Here is a 15713-nt window from a genome sequence, read left to right on the forward strand (position 1 = left end):
GGGGTGACACAGATGGGCCTAGAGGAGCTGTGTTACAGGAGAGGACCACTGAGTTTGAGGGCCTCACCAATTTTGCAGTAATAGCAGTTCTGTGTCTGGGAGAACAACCTCTCAAGGTTTCTTGCTGCAAACGCAACTCTTAGACACATTCTAAATAAAGTGGATACAGGACATTGCGTTCCTGGCACAAGGAAGACATGTATTCATTTTGAAACTTGGGAAAAGGTGCCACGACCCATGCAGCATCAACAAAGGATCTTGAGCAGGGGTGACAGGAGATGGAGAAAAACACAGACAAAGAAGACATTTTTAAGCAAAGCTGAGGCCAAGTGGGACACTGCCCTTTAATGGAGGAACAGTGACCCCAAACTAACTCTGTAACTTAATTACATAGGGTCTTATAATCAGGAAGTTAAACTACAGAGGCATTGTAAATTGCTCAAGTTTTGTAAGTTATCAAGAGGTTTCTTTGTGTACTAAATATTTACCAAGCTTGAAACATTTTTGCAGCTATCCTACTATTACAGTGCTAGCAACATCTTGCTATTATCCTGTTGCACCCAGGAAGCCTATTGTACTGGAATTTCCTATAACTGTTAGCATCAGAGCCAAATGTGAAGGCTGTTAACATCATCACCTTTTGGCAAGGAGCATTTCCAAGGTTTGGCTTTTGCTAACACCACAGGATCAACTCTCTACACATCTCACTTTTTTATTTTTTAACTGCAACCAATGCATGTCTACTTGGAGGTGTTGCAACCGGGATGGGACTCATCCACTCTCCACAAAATAGCAATCCCAAAAGGCTACATATTGTAGGGTTCCATTTATATAGCATTCCTGAAATGACAAAACATGAAAACAGAAAACAAGTTAGTGAGTGCCAGGGCTTAAGGGGAGAACAAATTTGTGATTACCCTCCTAAAGGTTAGAAAGGAAGTTGGAGTATGCAGTGAGTTTCAGAGATTTCAGGATGGATAAAGAGAAAAGAAAGGACCTCAAGGGGGCATCAGTACACAGAAAGCTTTGTTTGAACAAACTTTGACAGGTTTGCTTTGGGGGAGAGGGGAAACTGGGGAGGCTGTAATCCCTGACAGCATGAGACCTTTCAAAGGCAGCAGCATGGAGGCCATTCCCCAGATGGAGGGTTAGGGAACTCCCAGGGGAAAGGAGAATCAGAGGACAGGGGATTTAGGTCTCTGGGTGATGTCATCCACTAGAATGAGGGAGTGTCTGGGACAGAACACTCAAGGCAGTAGAAGTTTGGGATCTATTAGAGTCCTTAGGTTTATCTCATTTATGCTAATAGACATTAGGTAAAATTTCTAGGGATTTGCAAAGTAGGTGGATTCTAAATGGCTAAATAAAGGAGGGGGACTGTGTTTAAATAATTGGATGCATAAAAACATGAGTTTAGCATGGTGGTAGAGAACTTGTGAGCATGATCTCAGCCTGCTGAGAAGATGTAAACATAAGGCAAACATGCAGGGGACATTTTGTCTTATTTATATAACATCTGTTTGTTACATGTACACAATTTTCATATACACTTTATAAATAGAATTTTACAGTATGCTTATAAAATGGCATAAGTGGAATCTTTGAGATGATGGAAATCTTCTGTATTTATATCTGTGTCAATATTAATATCCTGGTTGTAACAGTGTACTATAGCTCTGGAAGGTGTTGCCATTGGAGGAAACTAGGTAAAGGAAACATTGAGTCTCTCGGTATTGTTTCTACATGTTATTAATTATTATCTCAAAATAAAGTTTCATTTTAAGAAACAGTAACAATGCACCAAACTAACTCATGACTAGATTGATTCACTGCATTCGTGTGCACATGTGCACACGAAAACTAATGGTTTAGCAGATGAGAATGCACAAAAATCAACTATTTACCTCAGTCTCTACTGTACTACACATAGTCTCTGGCTTCCAATAACAAAAGGCAGGTCACACAAATAAACAAAAAACAATGAGCTCTCAAGGAACTAAACAAGTAATAGATGTCTGAACTGTCAAGTAGAGAATTTAAAAATAAGTATGACAAATATGCTGTGTAAAACATAAATAACATACATGAACAGATGGGAAACTTTAGCAGAGATATGGAAAGAATAAGAAAGAATCAAATAGCAATACTCAGAAATAGAGAAGGCATAAATAGAAATAAAGAATGCCTTTAAAATTAGCTCAACCTAAGATGATGTCTGAGGAAAAAAAGTCAGTGATCTTGAAGATAGGTCAATAGGAATTACTCAAACTAAATCATTAAAAAAAAAACTTGGTGTGGTGGTGCATGACTATAATCCCCAGTGACTCAGGAGGCTGAAACAGGAAGGTCACAAGTTCAAGGCCAGACCGAACACATTACCAAGATCCTGTTTCAAAAAATAGAAAGAACAGGGAATGTAGCTCCGTTGTAAAGTTTTCCTGCATTCATTCCCCAGTATGAAAGAAGATAAGGGGACAAGGGAAAGAAGAAAAAGAAATAAAGAAAGAGAAAAAGAAAAGAGAGACAGAGAGAGAGAAAGAGAGGGAGAGAAGAAGAAAAGAAAGAGGAGGAAGAGAAGGAAAGAGAAAGGGAAAGGAGAAAGGAAGAAACAATCAAATAAGGGAAAGAAAAAAAAAAAAGCAATGCATCCAAAGTCTGTGTGACAATATCAAATGGTGTAACATATTTGTAATTAGAATCCTAGAGGAAAACAGAAAATAAACAGAAAAAAAATTTTTGACTGAGAATTTCCCAAGAAGTTTAGAGAACACCAAGCAGGATACATACCAAAAACACACACCAAGACACACTGCAATTAAATATCAGGAAACCAAAGCTAAATCTTATTACAGAGAATAAGATAGAACTGCTAATTACATACTCCCAAGTGGAGGTTCTTGGCACTGAGATCTCCAAAAATATAAGATTAAAACTAGCTTGGGACAAATAATTTACTTGTCTTTTTGTCAGTGCAAGAAAGCATCTGCTTTAATCATCCTTTCTGTAGCACTCTGCAATTCTCAACCCTGAGAATCACAGAAAAGTCAATAGGTGATTACAGTAAACATCCCTTTGATGTGTAATAGCTTCTGGTGCCCTTGCTACCTGCAAGAGTTAGAAATCCAAACATCTAGTTTGTTATGTTACTCAGAAATAAAACCTCTTTCAACCCAAATTCACAACACAAACTGCAAACCAAGAAGATGCATTGAAAATAGTTCATCATTGTGCAACATGTGACTGTTTTGGAGATGAGGATTTTGAAGTGAAAACCATTAATGTAAGGCTTACAATTGGTAAGGATTTGAGATACTGTTCAGGATTTGTAAATAATATCTTCACAAATGCTCACACTTTCAAATACACATTCCTGCAGACCCAGATGTGACAAATAAAAAATAATTGGTGCTTTTTTTCTCTGTGATTTTATGTTCTTTGAACATTCACTAACTGGATTATAATAAGCAAGATGGTGAAAACAATAAAATATGCAGAATATATTTCAGTATCCTTTGGGCCCTGAACACATATCTGAATTCTTTTTTTCTTTTTAATAACAAAATGTTAATTATTATATGCCCCGGCCTGCAGGACATCAACGGGTACCTGGAGGGGGGTGCTGGGATTGAAAGAGACAAGAGACACGAGAAATGGAGACAAGACAAAAGCCTGATCAAGTCTCGTTTATTAGAAGAATAAACACAGTTAATATAAAGTACAGAAACCAATCAGAGTAAAGTGCGCGAAGGCAAGACTAGTCTCGGGCCAGAACTCCAATAAGGAAGTGTAATTGTCCAATCATGAAGCACCACGTAATCTAGTGTGATGCACCTGGTATAGTCTGACAGGTGTGTAAACAGGTAATGGCACGCCCCACCAACATCTGGCATGCGCCATCTTAGCTCAGCATGAGGCGCGGCAGGGGGCGTGACCATGAGTCAAAGCGCCTGACCATGAGCCAAGGCGCCTGACCATGAGCCAAGGCGCGTGACCTTGAGGCAAGGCAGGGCACGTGACCTGCCGGCTCCGGACAATTATATTTATTAAAACATAATTTAATGAGGCACAAAAGGAAGTCTTTCTACTAGAAGAGATAATGGTGAAGACAGAATCTCAGAGTGGGAAGACAAAGAGTATGGTCTTAAACATTCAGACAGTATTAAAGAAAAAATAATAAGTTACCATGATCAGACAATACAAGAACTCTGGGACAACAATAAGAGACCAAATTTAAGAATCATTGGAAATAAAGAGGTTTATGAGATGCAGGCTAATGGCACAGATAATTTCTTCAGGGAAATAATAATAGGAAATTTCTCGAATCTTGAGAATGAGATGGTCAGGATATATCCAGAACCCCAAATAGACAAGATCAAAAAGAACCTCTCAATGATACATTAAAATTAAAATACCTAATATACAGAACAAGTATAACATTTAAAAATACTCAAGACAAAAAATGTCATATTTAGAAGCAAATCAATCAGAATTTCTTCCTATTTCTTAGCACCAACTTTTAAATATAGGACAATATTTATCAAACCCTGAAAGAAAATAATCATCAACTAAGATTTCTATTTCCACCTAATTATCCTTCAGAATCTTTGATCAAAAACACTCCAAGAGAAGAAGAAACTAAAAGAATACTGCATAAAATACTTGAAGAAATATTTTATAGAGAGGAAATAAAAAAGAAACCCCAAAGCCCACAAACAGACTACTTAGAATAGTAGACAAATGAGAAACAGGATGAAATTAAACTTTAGAAATAAAAGTGACAGGAATTAATGAATATCTCTCTATAATAACAGTGAATGCAAATGACCTCAAATCTTTAATTAAATGGCACAGACTGACAAAATGGAATAAAAACAACACCCAACTATATGTTGTTTGCAAGATATTCGCCTTGCAGACAAAGACAGTCACAGACTAAAAGTGAAAGGATGGAAATTAATATACCATGTGAATGGAGCCTGAAAACAAGCAGAAATAGCTACTCTCATATTCAACAAAGTTGACTTCAATCCAAATTTAATCAGAAGAAGCAAAGAAGTCACTTCATACTGGTAAAGGGAACAATCTAATAAGAAGATATAATGATAGCAAATATTTGTGTACCAAATGCTGATGTACCTAATTACATAGAACAGACACTAGTTGAATTAAAGACTCAGAGAGAGCCCAGTACAATAATACTGAATGATTCCAACACACCTCTCTCACTAATAGATATGTCATCCAGACATAAACTCAGTAAAACTCTTTGTATCTACAAAATACTACAAATAAGGTGAACTTTACAGCCATCTATAGAATGTTTCATACAACAAGGGCAAAGCACACCTAATTTTCAGCAGCTTAGGTAACTTTCTTCAATATATACCAAATTTTAGTCCACAAGAAAACTCTTAGAAAATACAAAAAATACAATTTCTTGCATCTTATCTGATCATAATAGAATGAAATTAGAAATCAACACTGAAAAACCTATATAAGCACACACAGATTGAATAACATACTTTTGAAGGATGAATGGGTGATAGAAGGAATCAGGAGAAATATTTAAAAATTAAGTAATAATACAATATTCCAGAACCTCTAGGACATTATGAAGGTGGTTCTAAGAAGAAAGTTAATAGCTATGAGTGACTCCATATGAAAATCCGAAAGATCCCAAATAAAAAAACTAATGATGCATCTCAGGCCCTTGAAAAAAATATAAGAAAAAATTTACAAAATCAGTAGAAGGAAGGAAATAAACCAAAAAATCCAGAGTGAAAACCAAAATTGAGAATTAAAAAAAATAATAAAAAAGGATCAATAAAACAAAGAGATGGTTCTTTGAATAGATAAACAAGTTGATAGATCCTTGGCCAAGCTAATGAAAATAAATAGCAAAAGACCCAAATTAATAAAATTAGAAGTGAAAAAGGAGAAAACCACAAATATCATTGAAATCTAGGATATCACCAGGGACTACTTTGAAAACTTTTACTCCAATAAATTGGAAAACCTAGAAGAAATGAATACATTTTTAGACACAAATGATCTGCCAAAATTGAATCCAGAGGACATAGAAAACCTAAACAAATCAGTAACTATCAATGAGATAGAAGCAGTAGTAGGAAGCCTTCCAACAAGAAAAAGCCCAGGACCAGATGGATTCTCAGCTGAATTCTATCAGATCTTTATTTTGGGGTGGGGGGACTGTTCTGCTTTTTAAAATTTTTACATTGTGTTTTCAATGGAGAAATATATTGTCTGTTTATAAAATAGCTCTTGAAAATTTTAAGGTGTACAGGTACTATAAAACAAAGCAAACTGCAATCATGAGACACTACATACATCAAAAAGCAAAAGTCTGATCTCCAGGTTATGAAAATTAGAATTAAAATTTACTACACAGAAGAGGTCCTAGTTCCAGCATGGCAAAACATGGATGCAGTTACATGAAATATTTAATAAACTGAAATTTCCTCCAATGTGTAAATAACATGATGAGACTGAATCTGTGCCTGGAAATCTCAATCTAACTCTGAAGCTTCACCTACTTTTGACCATGATTTTTTTCTTAGGTGGTGGGAGGAAGGGAAAGTAACTATGCAGAACTAAAAAGTGAAATGTAAAAATATTGTATACTAGACATTATAAGTCATGGTGAAAAGAAAGTCTCAATTAAGGCATAGCCTAAAGGTGGAAAGAAAACACTCCAACTTTGGAAAATGAATTTAGAAGATAGGGGAAGAGTTTAAGTAACTGCAGTTTAGCATGAAAAATGCACAGATGACAGAATGGAACACAAGAGAGGATTCACAGACCATACTCAGCAGAAAAATCTCAGGTTTGCTTTGTCCAAATTAAGAAACAGTAAGTTTGCAAACATTTGGCATCCATTATATTTCAAAAAGATGAATGTTCTGCTGCTCAATTATGAGCAATTATTTTCTTTATAGTAAGTTGCTAATCTTTTTTTGTTTGGTTTTTATTTTTTCTTTATTTTTGAGTGTTTCATAATAGTATGCATAACATTAAGATTTATTTTGACATAATTATAAATGCATGGAGTATAGTTTGTTCCAATTAATTAGATAGTATTTGTGCTTACCCTTGCCCTCCTCCCTCCCCCTGTCTCCCTTTCTCTACTCTACTGATCTATTTATTTATATTTTTTAAAATTAGTGTACTATGTATATACATAAACATGATGTTCACTGTAGTATATTCATTCATGTACATTGGAAAGTTAGGTTGAATTCATTACAATGTTTCTCCTTTATACCTTCCCTCCCCCTTCCCCCTCAATTCCCTCCTTAAACTCCCCTTATCTTTCTTTTATTTTGATAGAATTCCCCCATCTCTTTTCTCTCTCATTCTCCCAGAACATTTTACTAGCTTCCCTATATCAGAGAAAACATTCGCTTCTTGACTTTCTGAGTCTGACTTATTTCACTTAGCCTTATAGTGTCCAGTTCCATCCATTTGCCAGCAAATGACATAATTCTATTGTTTTTCATGGGTGAATAAAACTCCATTATGTATATATGCCACATTTTCTTTATCCATTCATGTAGTTTGGTTTTATAGTCTGTCTATTGTGAATTTGGTGCTGCAAACATTGATTTGACTGTGTCCTTATAGTAAGGTGATTTTAGATCTTTTGAATATATACAGTTCTTCATCTTTTGATAGAATGAAACAAAAAGAAAAGTATAGAGCTGACTGACCCAGATGTCAAGTGCTTGCTAAAAGCGATTTTCAAAATGCTTCTGTATGTAAAATTTACTAACAAATGTTGATAAAGCACCTAAAATAAAAATTAGTTAAAAATCTTGAAGAGAATGTCTTTTTGCCCATATGTTTAAGATCAAAAATCAATTTACTATCAACAAGAATGGAGAGTTCTGTGGAGTGTACAAAATTTGTCTTATTTAGAGATCAAATGGTCATCCAAGATAGATGTCATATTTCACAGGCATTTCTTGTAGTTACCTTAAAATTTTAGCCACAGGACCAAAGTTTAGTGTTCTTTGCCACATAACCACAGGATTATTGGTTTCTCATCATGACTTAAGAAAATATGGGCATTTTATCTTTTGTGAAATAAGCCCCACTTTGTGCATACAAGCTGAAGAAAGAAAAGAAAAGAAGGGAAACTCAAAAAGTTTTTAAAATTTGCTTTCAAGACAACAGATTGGATGCAAAAGAATACAGAGCTTCAGTAAGCTCAGAGAAATATATTTGCTGGCTGACTGCTAATTTTTATGCACCATCAAACAATTCTATAAATAAAACCAATATATCATTTCTTAAACAATGCCATCAAAACCAAGTGTTTCCCAATTATTCTTTTAACATCAAATGTACACCTTAGAGTTGATATTTCATATGAAGGTTTTAGGTACCTCATAGGGACTAAAGTAGATGTACTCTTGTTTCTCTGAAGTGTAGTAGTACACCACTGTACCATGACATCCAATTTGAAGACTAATGGTAAAGGAAATTCTTAAGGAAAAAATGAAAATCCATCAAGCTGAAAATATAAAATAGTTCTACTTTCTAATAAAAAATACATAAAAGTGCATCATCAGAATACGGAATTCTTATGCCAATTTGTAATGCAAATTTTTCAAACAATGCATCAAGGGCTGGGGATATAGCTCAGCTGGTAGAGTGACTGCCTTGCATGCACAATGCCCTGGGTTCAATCCCAAGCACTGTGAAAAAAAAAATGCATCAAATATAAATCTAACCCAGATATCAATTATGGATACAAATAAAGCTTGAGGGCTTTTTAAATATTTGAAAGCAGTAAATATTTTGGACATAGTTAATGCAACCATTGCTAACACAATAATAATAATATTCCTGGCTTTTCATACTAACCTAGGTTGCTAATTAAATGCTGATTAGCCCAGGAAGGGAGGTCACCAACAAAACGTAAATCCATTTTTAGTCATGTCTAATCTTGAACCCTCCTTTTTTAGTATTGTAAGACAATTTGAGTTGACAAATATTGTTTATTGATCCCTGAGTTTGTTTTTACCATTTCAAACAGATTTACTGAATTCTTAATAACAGGAACAGGATTTGTGGAGTGGGATATCAGAAAACTCTGTACTGGGTTTGTTCTTCAATGCCAACAGAAAAGTGACTGTAGCTCTGGATTGTGTTGTACTGTCTCTGTATTGAGTTGTTCCTTTGTTTCTTTTTTATCAAGTCCACTCAAATGAAGACAATAAGCATCTTCACTTGTTTTATCCTCTTCAGTTTGTTTTTTGGGTGATTTTTTTTTATTGGTTCTTTATTTTATAAATGATAATAGGATTATTTTTTGACATAATTATAAAATCATGGAATATAATTTGTTTCTCAGTACTTTTCCCTCCCCTCTGTCCTCCCATATTTCCTTCCTTCTATTCCACTGATGTTTACTTTCAATTTTTAAAATTGATGTATTGTGGATATACATGATATTAAGATTCACTCTGGTATATTCATATATATACATAGGAAAGTGAGGTCAGATTAATTCCATTGTCTTTCTCTAACCCATTGACTTGAATCCACTCATCTGGGTAGGGTGCAACTCTTCTTCATGAGGTAATGATTTCCTCTTGGCTCCCACCATAGGGTCAGGTATATTTGTTGTTGCATTTCCTAAAGGTCTAGATAGTGGGTTTATCAGATGTGTTGAGAAAACAACTCTGGAAACTGTAGGCTTTGATGGTGGAGAAATGACTTCCATTCCAAGCTTTCAGAGGAATCTCCATACTACTTTCCAGAGTGGCTGCATTAATTTGCAGCCCCACCAACAATGTATGAGTGTACCTTTTTCCCCACATCCTCTCCAACACCTATTGTTGCTTGTGTTCTTGATAATCGCCATTCTATTTGGGGTGAGATGGAATCTTAGGGTAGTTTTGATTTTCATTTCTCTTATTACTAAAGATGGTGAACATTTTTTCATATATCTGTTGATTGCTTATAGATCTTCTTCTGTGAAGTGTCTGTTAATATCCTTAGCCCATTTGTTGATTGAGTTATTTGTATTCTTGGTGTAGAGTGTTTTGAGTTCTTTATATATTCTGGAAATTAGTGATCTATGTGAAGTATGAGTAGCAAAGATTTTCTCCCACTCTGTAGGGTCTCTCTTCACATTGCTGGTAGTTTCCTTTGCTGAGAGAAAGATTTTTAGTTTGAATCTATCCCAGTTGTTGATTCTTGCTTTTATTTCTTGTGCTATGGGAGTCCTGTTAAGGAAGTCTGATCCTAAGCCAACATGGTGAAGATTTGGACCTACTTTTTCTTCTAAAAGATGCAAGGTCTCTGGTCTGATTCCAAGGTCCTTGATCCATTTTGAGTTGAGTTTTGTGCAGCGTGAGAGATAGGGGCTTAATTTCATTCTAGAAAACTTTTAGAACTCTAAGTGAATTCAATAAAGTAGCAGGTTACAAGATCAATGCTCATAAATCCAATGGATTTTTATGCATAAGTGATGAATCTTCAGAAAGAGAAGTTAGGAAAACTACCCCATTCACAATAGCCTCGAAGAAAATAAAATACTTGGGAATCAATCTAACAAAAGAGGTGAAAGACCTCTACAATGAGAACTACAGAACATTAAAGAAAGAAATTAAAGAAAATCTTAGAAGATGGAAAGATCTCCCATGTTCTTGGATAAGCAGAATTAATATTGTCATAATGGCCATACTACCAAAAGTGCTGTATAGATTCAATGCAATTCCAATTAAAATCCTAATGATGTACCTTACAGAAATAGAACAAGCAATCATGAATTTCATCAGGAAGAATGTGAAACCCAGAATAGCTAAAGCAATCCTTAGCAGAAAGAGCAAAGGAGGGGTATTGCAATACCAGACCTTCAACTCTACTACAATGCAATAGTAACAAAAACAGCATGGTATCGGTACCAAAAGAGACAGGTAGATCGATGATACAGAATAGAGGACATGGACCCAAACCCAAATAAATACAATTTTCTCATACTAGACAAAGGAGCCAAAAATATTCAATAATTCTTTTTAGTAACCTGGATATATTCCAATAATACTTACTTTGTCCATGAAAACCAGACATATTGGAATCTGCCTGCTAATGGAATGAATCCTGCTATCTAGTTAGTATTATTAGTCCTTATGTAATCTTTAATCTGCTGTCCTTTTCTTCCATTTTCAACTTTCTTTTACTCCTGACTTAGATTTTTCAGGTCCTAAGCAAACAAAGTCATGTAGAAGAAACAAAATGTGTTCCAGTGAAAGGTTCAGGCACACAATTCCAACTTCTAAAGGAGATTGTGAGTTTTATTTTTGCCTGTTTAGAAGAGAAGCTGAAAAACAACTCCAGATTTCTGGGATTAACCCTAGAGCACTCCCACAAACTGCATGAGCAACTCTCCTGCTCAGAACTGCCCCCATGTGGGCCACTCAGGAAGTTCATTGGGTCTTCTATGTTTTCCAAACTGCTCCAGTGGAAGCAGTTTGGAAAACAAAATTTGGTTGAGTTCAAACTTTATTAAATTTTGACCCATACTAATGGATATCAACTAGCTTCCAGTGGCTAAGTTTGAAGAGGGATAAAAACCAAAGGAGTAGTTTTGTTTATAAAGAACTAAAATATACAAAACTAATTGATCCAGTAAAGTTACAGATACAAGATCAGCCCACAAATATCAGTTGTGTTCCTATACACCAGCAATGAACAGTCCAAAAATGAAATTAAAACTGGGGTAATTTCTGGGACAACTTCAATTGTAATGAAGAAAAGAAAATCACAAGAAAAAGAAAAGTGGGAGAAGAGAAAGAATTGAGGAGTCCCAGAAGACACATCACCATATTTTTTAATATTACAAGGGAAAAAATGGAGGTAAGAAGTTAGAACATTATCCAAATAAACCTCTTTCTAACAACACAGGAAAACTTAATTCACCTAAAAATAGAGAAGTAGTGCAGTAAAATTCCATGCCAATTTACTAAAAGGAGAAAAATGAACAAAATAACATCTTTTACAAGTAATGAAGGCATATCAGAAAGATGAACCAAAACAAGAGCAAGAAATCCAAAAAATAATTGAGAAAATGATTCTGAAATAAATGAGGTAATATAAGTAAGAATGGTGAAACACAAATTATATATTATAAGGGAATCAACCTAGGAAAATAAGTGCTCTCATATTCTGCAAGAGAAGAGTATTTGAAGGCAAATATGAAATAATTCCATGACTCAAAGATGGGAAAAGGTTAATTCTGTGGCAATATATGAGGCATGTTTTATGAATATTTAGTGTCTTTGCAAAGAGAGAATGTGTCTCTATACTCTAGGGTAAGTGGGAACATTATCTGACTTATCTTTCCAACTAGAATCCAATCATTACTGAGTTTTGAGAAAATCATTTTTCTGTTTTTGAAGATCTTGTCCACCTAATGCCACACCTCATTACCCTCTACTCTTCTCACCCCTCACCTTTCTCTGGCTAGGCTGACTTCTTTGGATTTGCCACACACAAACCCACCCCAGAACCTTTTCCCCAACTCTCTCTGCTTGGATTGTTCATTTTCTGACAGCTGCTATCATGGCTTTTTCATTTAATGTCACCTAAAAGTGGTGCCCATCATCAATGAGATTAGTGCCCTTATAAAAGGGACCCCAAGAGCTCACTCATCCCTTGTTCTATGTGAGAATTCAGAAGGAAAACAGTCATTTCTGAACCAAGAGGTGGGATCTTGCCAGTCACCAAATCTACTGATACTTTGATTTTGGATTTCCCAGTATTATATTATAGCAGCCACAATAGACTAAGACTGATAGATTCATCAGTAGACTGTATTGGGATGAAGTAAAATATCCATGAACTTGAAAATGTGTCAATAGAATTTCTTCAAATTGAAAATCAAACAGAAAAAAAGAATGATAAATGTGGAACACAATATTGGCATAAGAATTATGGCATAAGTACAAAATGTGTCACATACCACAATGGCAATATCAGAAGAAGAAAGAGGAAAAGGAACAGAGGAAATATATGAAGTAAGAGTGGCTGAGAGTTTTACAAAATTAATGATAGACACCAAACCACAGATCTAGGAAACTCAGAGAACACTGAACAGGAAAAATATCAGACAATCTTCACAGAGAACTGCAGAAAATGATAAACAAAGAGAAAATATTGAAAGAAGGGGAGACCCAAGATGGCAGACTAGAGGAAGGCTGCGTTCCTTGTTGCTCCATTTCAAGCAGAGGATATCTGTTTCTTGGTGAGGCAGTTTTGGCTGCTTATTGATCCCCTGCTGTTTACCCCATCTGTCTACTGTGATCACCTACAGTCTGCCAGCATATAGATGTCTTTTTTGAGTGCAGATTGCTTACTGTCAGCACCTATCATCTGCCATTTGCCTGCCTCTTGTCTTTCCATCGCTTGCCTTACACCTATCCATCACCCACCACACGAGGTTCACCTCCCAATCGTCCAACAACAGTCAGCAAACTGATCACTGGCCGCCAGAGGAGCGCCAGCTGCCTGCTGTTGCTTGGAAGTTCACTGTGACAGTACCTGCAGGTTTGATTACACATGGCTGCCACCATTTTGAGACAACAACCAGGCCCCATAGGACCCCCTGGCTGGACTGACTGAGCCCCGTCTCAAGGATCCCTCAGAACGACCCATCACTCCCTGCCTCCGGGGCCCTCACATCAACTGACTGCTCCCTGCCACCAGGACCCCCAAACCAACTGACTACGCCCTATCACCTGAACACCACACCGACTGATTGCACCCGGCCTCCAGGATTCCACAACCACACTAAACATACCCCACCCCCAGGACTCCTGCCTGACCAACAACACCCCAACTTCAGGACCTCCAGTCGACCAAGTCCACAACCTGAGCTGCAACTCCCCATTTGCCAACACATTTGGAAGCCAGAGCAACCATCTTGGATAATCCTGGAAGCCGTAACTCCGATCTTTAGGTGGGGCAAATCCCATCCTGAGACACCTGCTGGAGACTTGAAGCTCATTGTCAGGTACCTCTCATGCATCAGGCTACTAAAGATTGGAAGGTTTGAATAATATATGACCGTTATAGTGTAGATTCTCTTTTTTCTCCTTATTGAACAATTTTATGTTTTTATTTCTTTACTTTTCTTGTTCTCTTTTCCTTTTGTTAACCTATTCCTTCAGAGTCTCTTTCTCCCTTTTTGCATGCTAACATCCAATTGATTTGATTATTCTCTCACCCATTCTATTATCTAGAATATACTTCTGTATATTCTTTTCTTATTCCATTAACAGCTACATCCTACATCACTCTGCATCCTCTTTGTCCTCCATTAGAAAATGCAGCAGACCTTATTGGAAATCTGTTTGTTATACTGAAGATAATATTTGAACTCATTCTGTTTATTATAACAATATTATTATTGTCCTCATAGGGGCTATTTGGCATAGGATTGCATAGTGTTTGAATTGGGCACTGCTAATATTGATGTCCCCTTAAAGAAAAGGTTTTGGAAACCTTTAGGGCCACTATAAGCCAATAGGGGGAAATCTGCAATACCCCAGATCTGCACTGCTAGAGGGGAAGATACATGAACAACATGAAAAATAACAGAAGAAAATGATACAAACAAATCTAGATTCTATATTAATAGAATTCAATGACGGTATGTTAGAAGAAATGTCAGAAAAGGACTTCAGATTATACATGATTAAGATGATTTGCAAAGCAAAGGAAGATATAAGAGAGCAAATGCAGGCAACGAAGGATCATAACAATAAGCAGTTGAAAGAGCAACTACAGGAAGAAAAAGATCATTTCAATAAAGAGATAGAGATTCTCAAAAAAAAAAAAAAAAAGCCAAACACAAATCCTTGAAATGAAGGAAACAATAAACCAAATAAAAAACTCAATGGAAAGCATTACCAAAAGACTAGACCACTTGGAAGACAGAAATTCAGACAAGGAAGAAGACAAAATATTTAATCTTGAAAATAAAGTTGCCCCAAAAGAGAAGATCTTAAGAAATCATGAGAAGAATCTCCAAGAACTACGGGACATCATGAAAAGACCAAATTTAAGAATTATTGGGATTGAGGAAGGCACAGAGATACAAACCAAAGGAATGAACAAATTATTCAATGAAATAATGTCAAAAAATTTCCCACACCTGAAAAATGAAATGGAAAATCAAATACAAGAAGCTTACAGAACACCAAATGCACAAAATCACAACAGATCCACACCAAGGAACATTATAATGAAAATGCCTAACATTCAAAATACAGATAGGATTTTGAAGGCCGCAAGAGAAAAGCATATTTCATGTAGGGGGAAATCAATACGGATAGCAGCAGACTTCTCAAACCAGACTGTGAAAGCTAGAAGGTCCTGGACCAACATATTTCAAGCTCTGAAAGAACATGGTTGCCAGCCAAGAATCCTATACCCAGCAAAACTAACCTTCAGATTTGGTGATGAAATAAAATCCTTCCATGATGAACAAAATTTAAAAGAATTAAAAAATAGAAAGCCTGCACTACAAAATGTTCTCAACAATATATTCCATGAGGAGGAAATGAAAAACAACAATGGAGGTCAGCAAAGGGAGGAACTACCTTAGAGAAAAACCACTCAAAGGAGAAACCAAGTCAAGTTAAAAACCAAAATTAAGGCAAATGACTGGGATTACAAATCAT

The 15713-nt window shown here is 35.9% G+C and overlaps 1 pseudogene across 1 annotated transcript; it reads left to right on the top strand.

Annotated features, from left to right (window-relative positions):
* The first annotated feature begins 1098 nt into the window (after window positions 1–1098).
* LOC306655720 (phospholipid scramblase family member 5-like) lies at window positions 1099–3461 on the top strand (annotated as a pseudogene). Its single transcript has 2 exons — window positions 1099–1147; window positions 2853–3461. The product of its transcript is annotated as a phospholipid scramblase family member 5-like (transcript).
* Window positions 3462–15713: the final 12252 nt, after the last annotated feature.

The sequence above is a fragment of the Sciurus vulgaris genome (assembly GCF_902686455.1).
Source record: "Sciurus vulgaris genome assembly, chromosome: 3".
Lineage (NCBI taxonomy): Eukaryota > Metazoa > Chordata > Mammalia > Rodentia > Sciuridae > Sciurus > Sciurus vulgaris.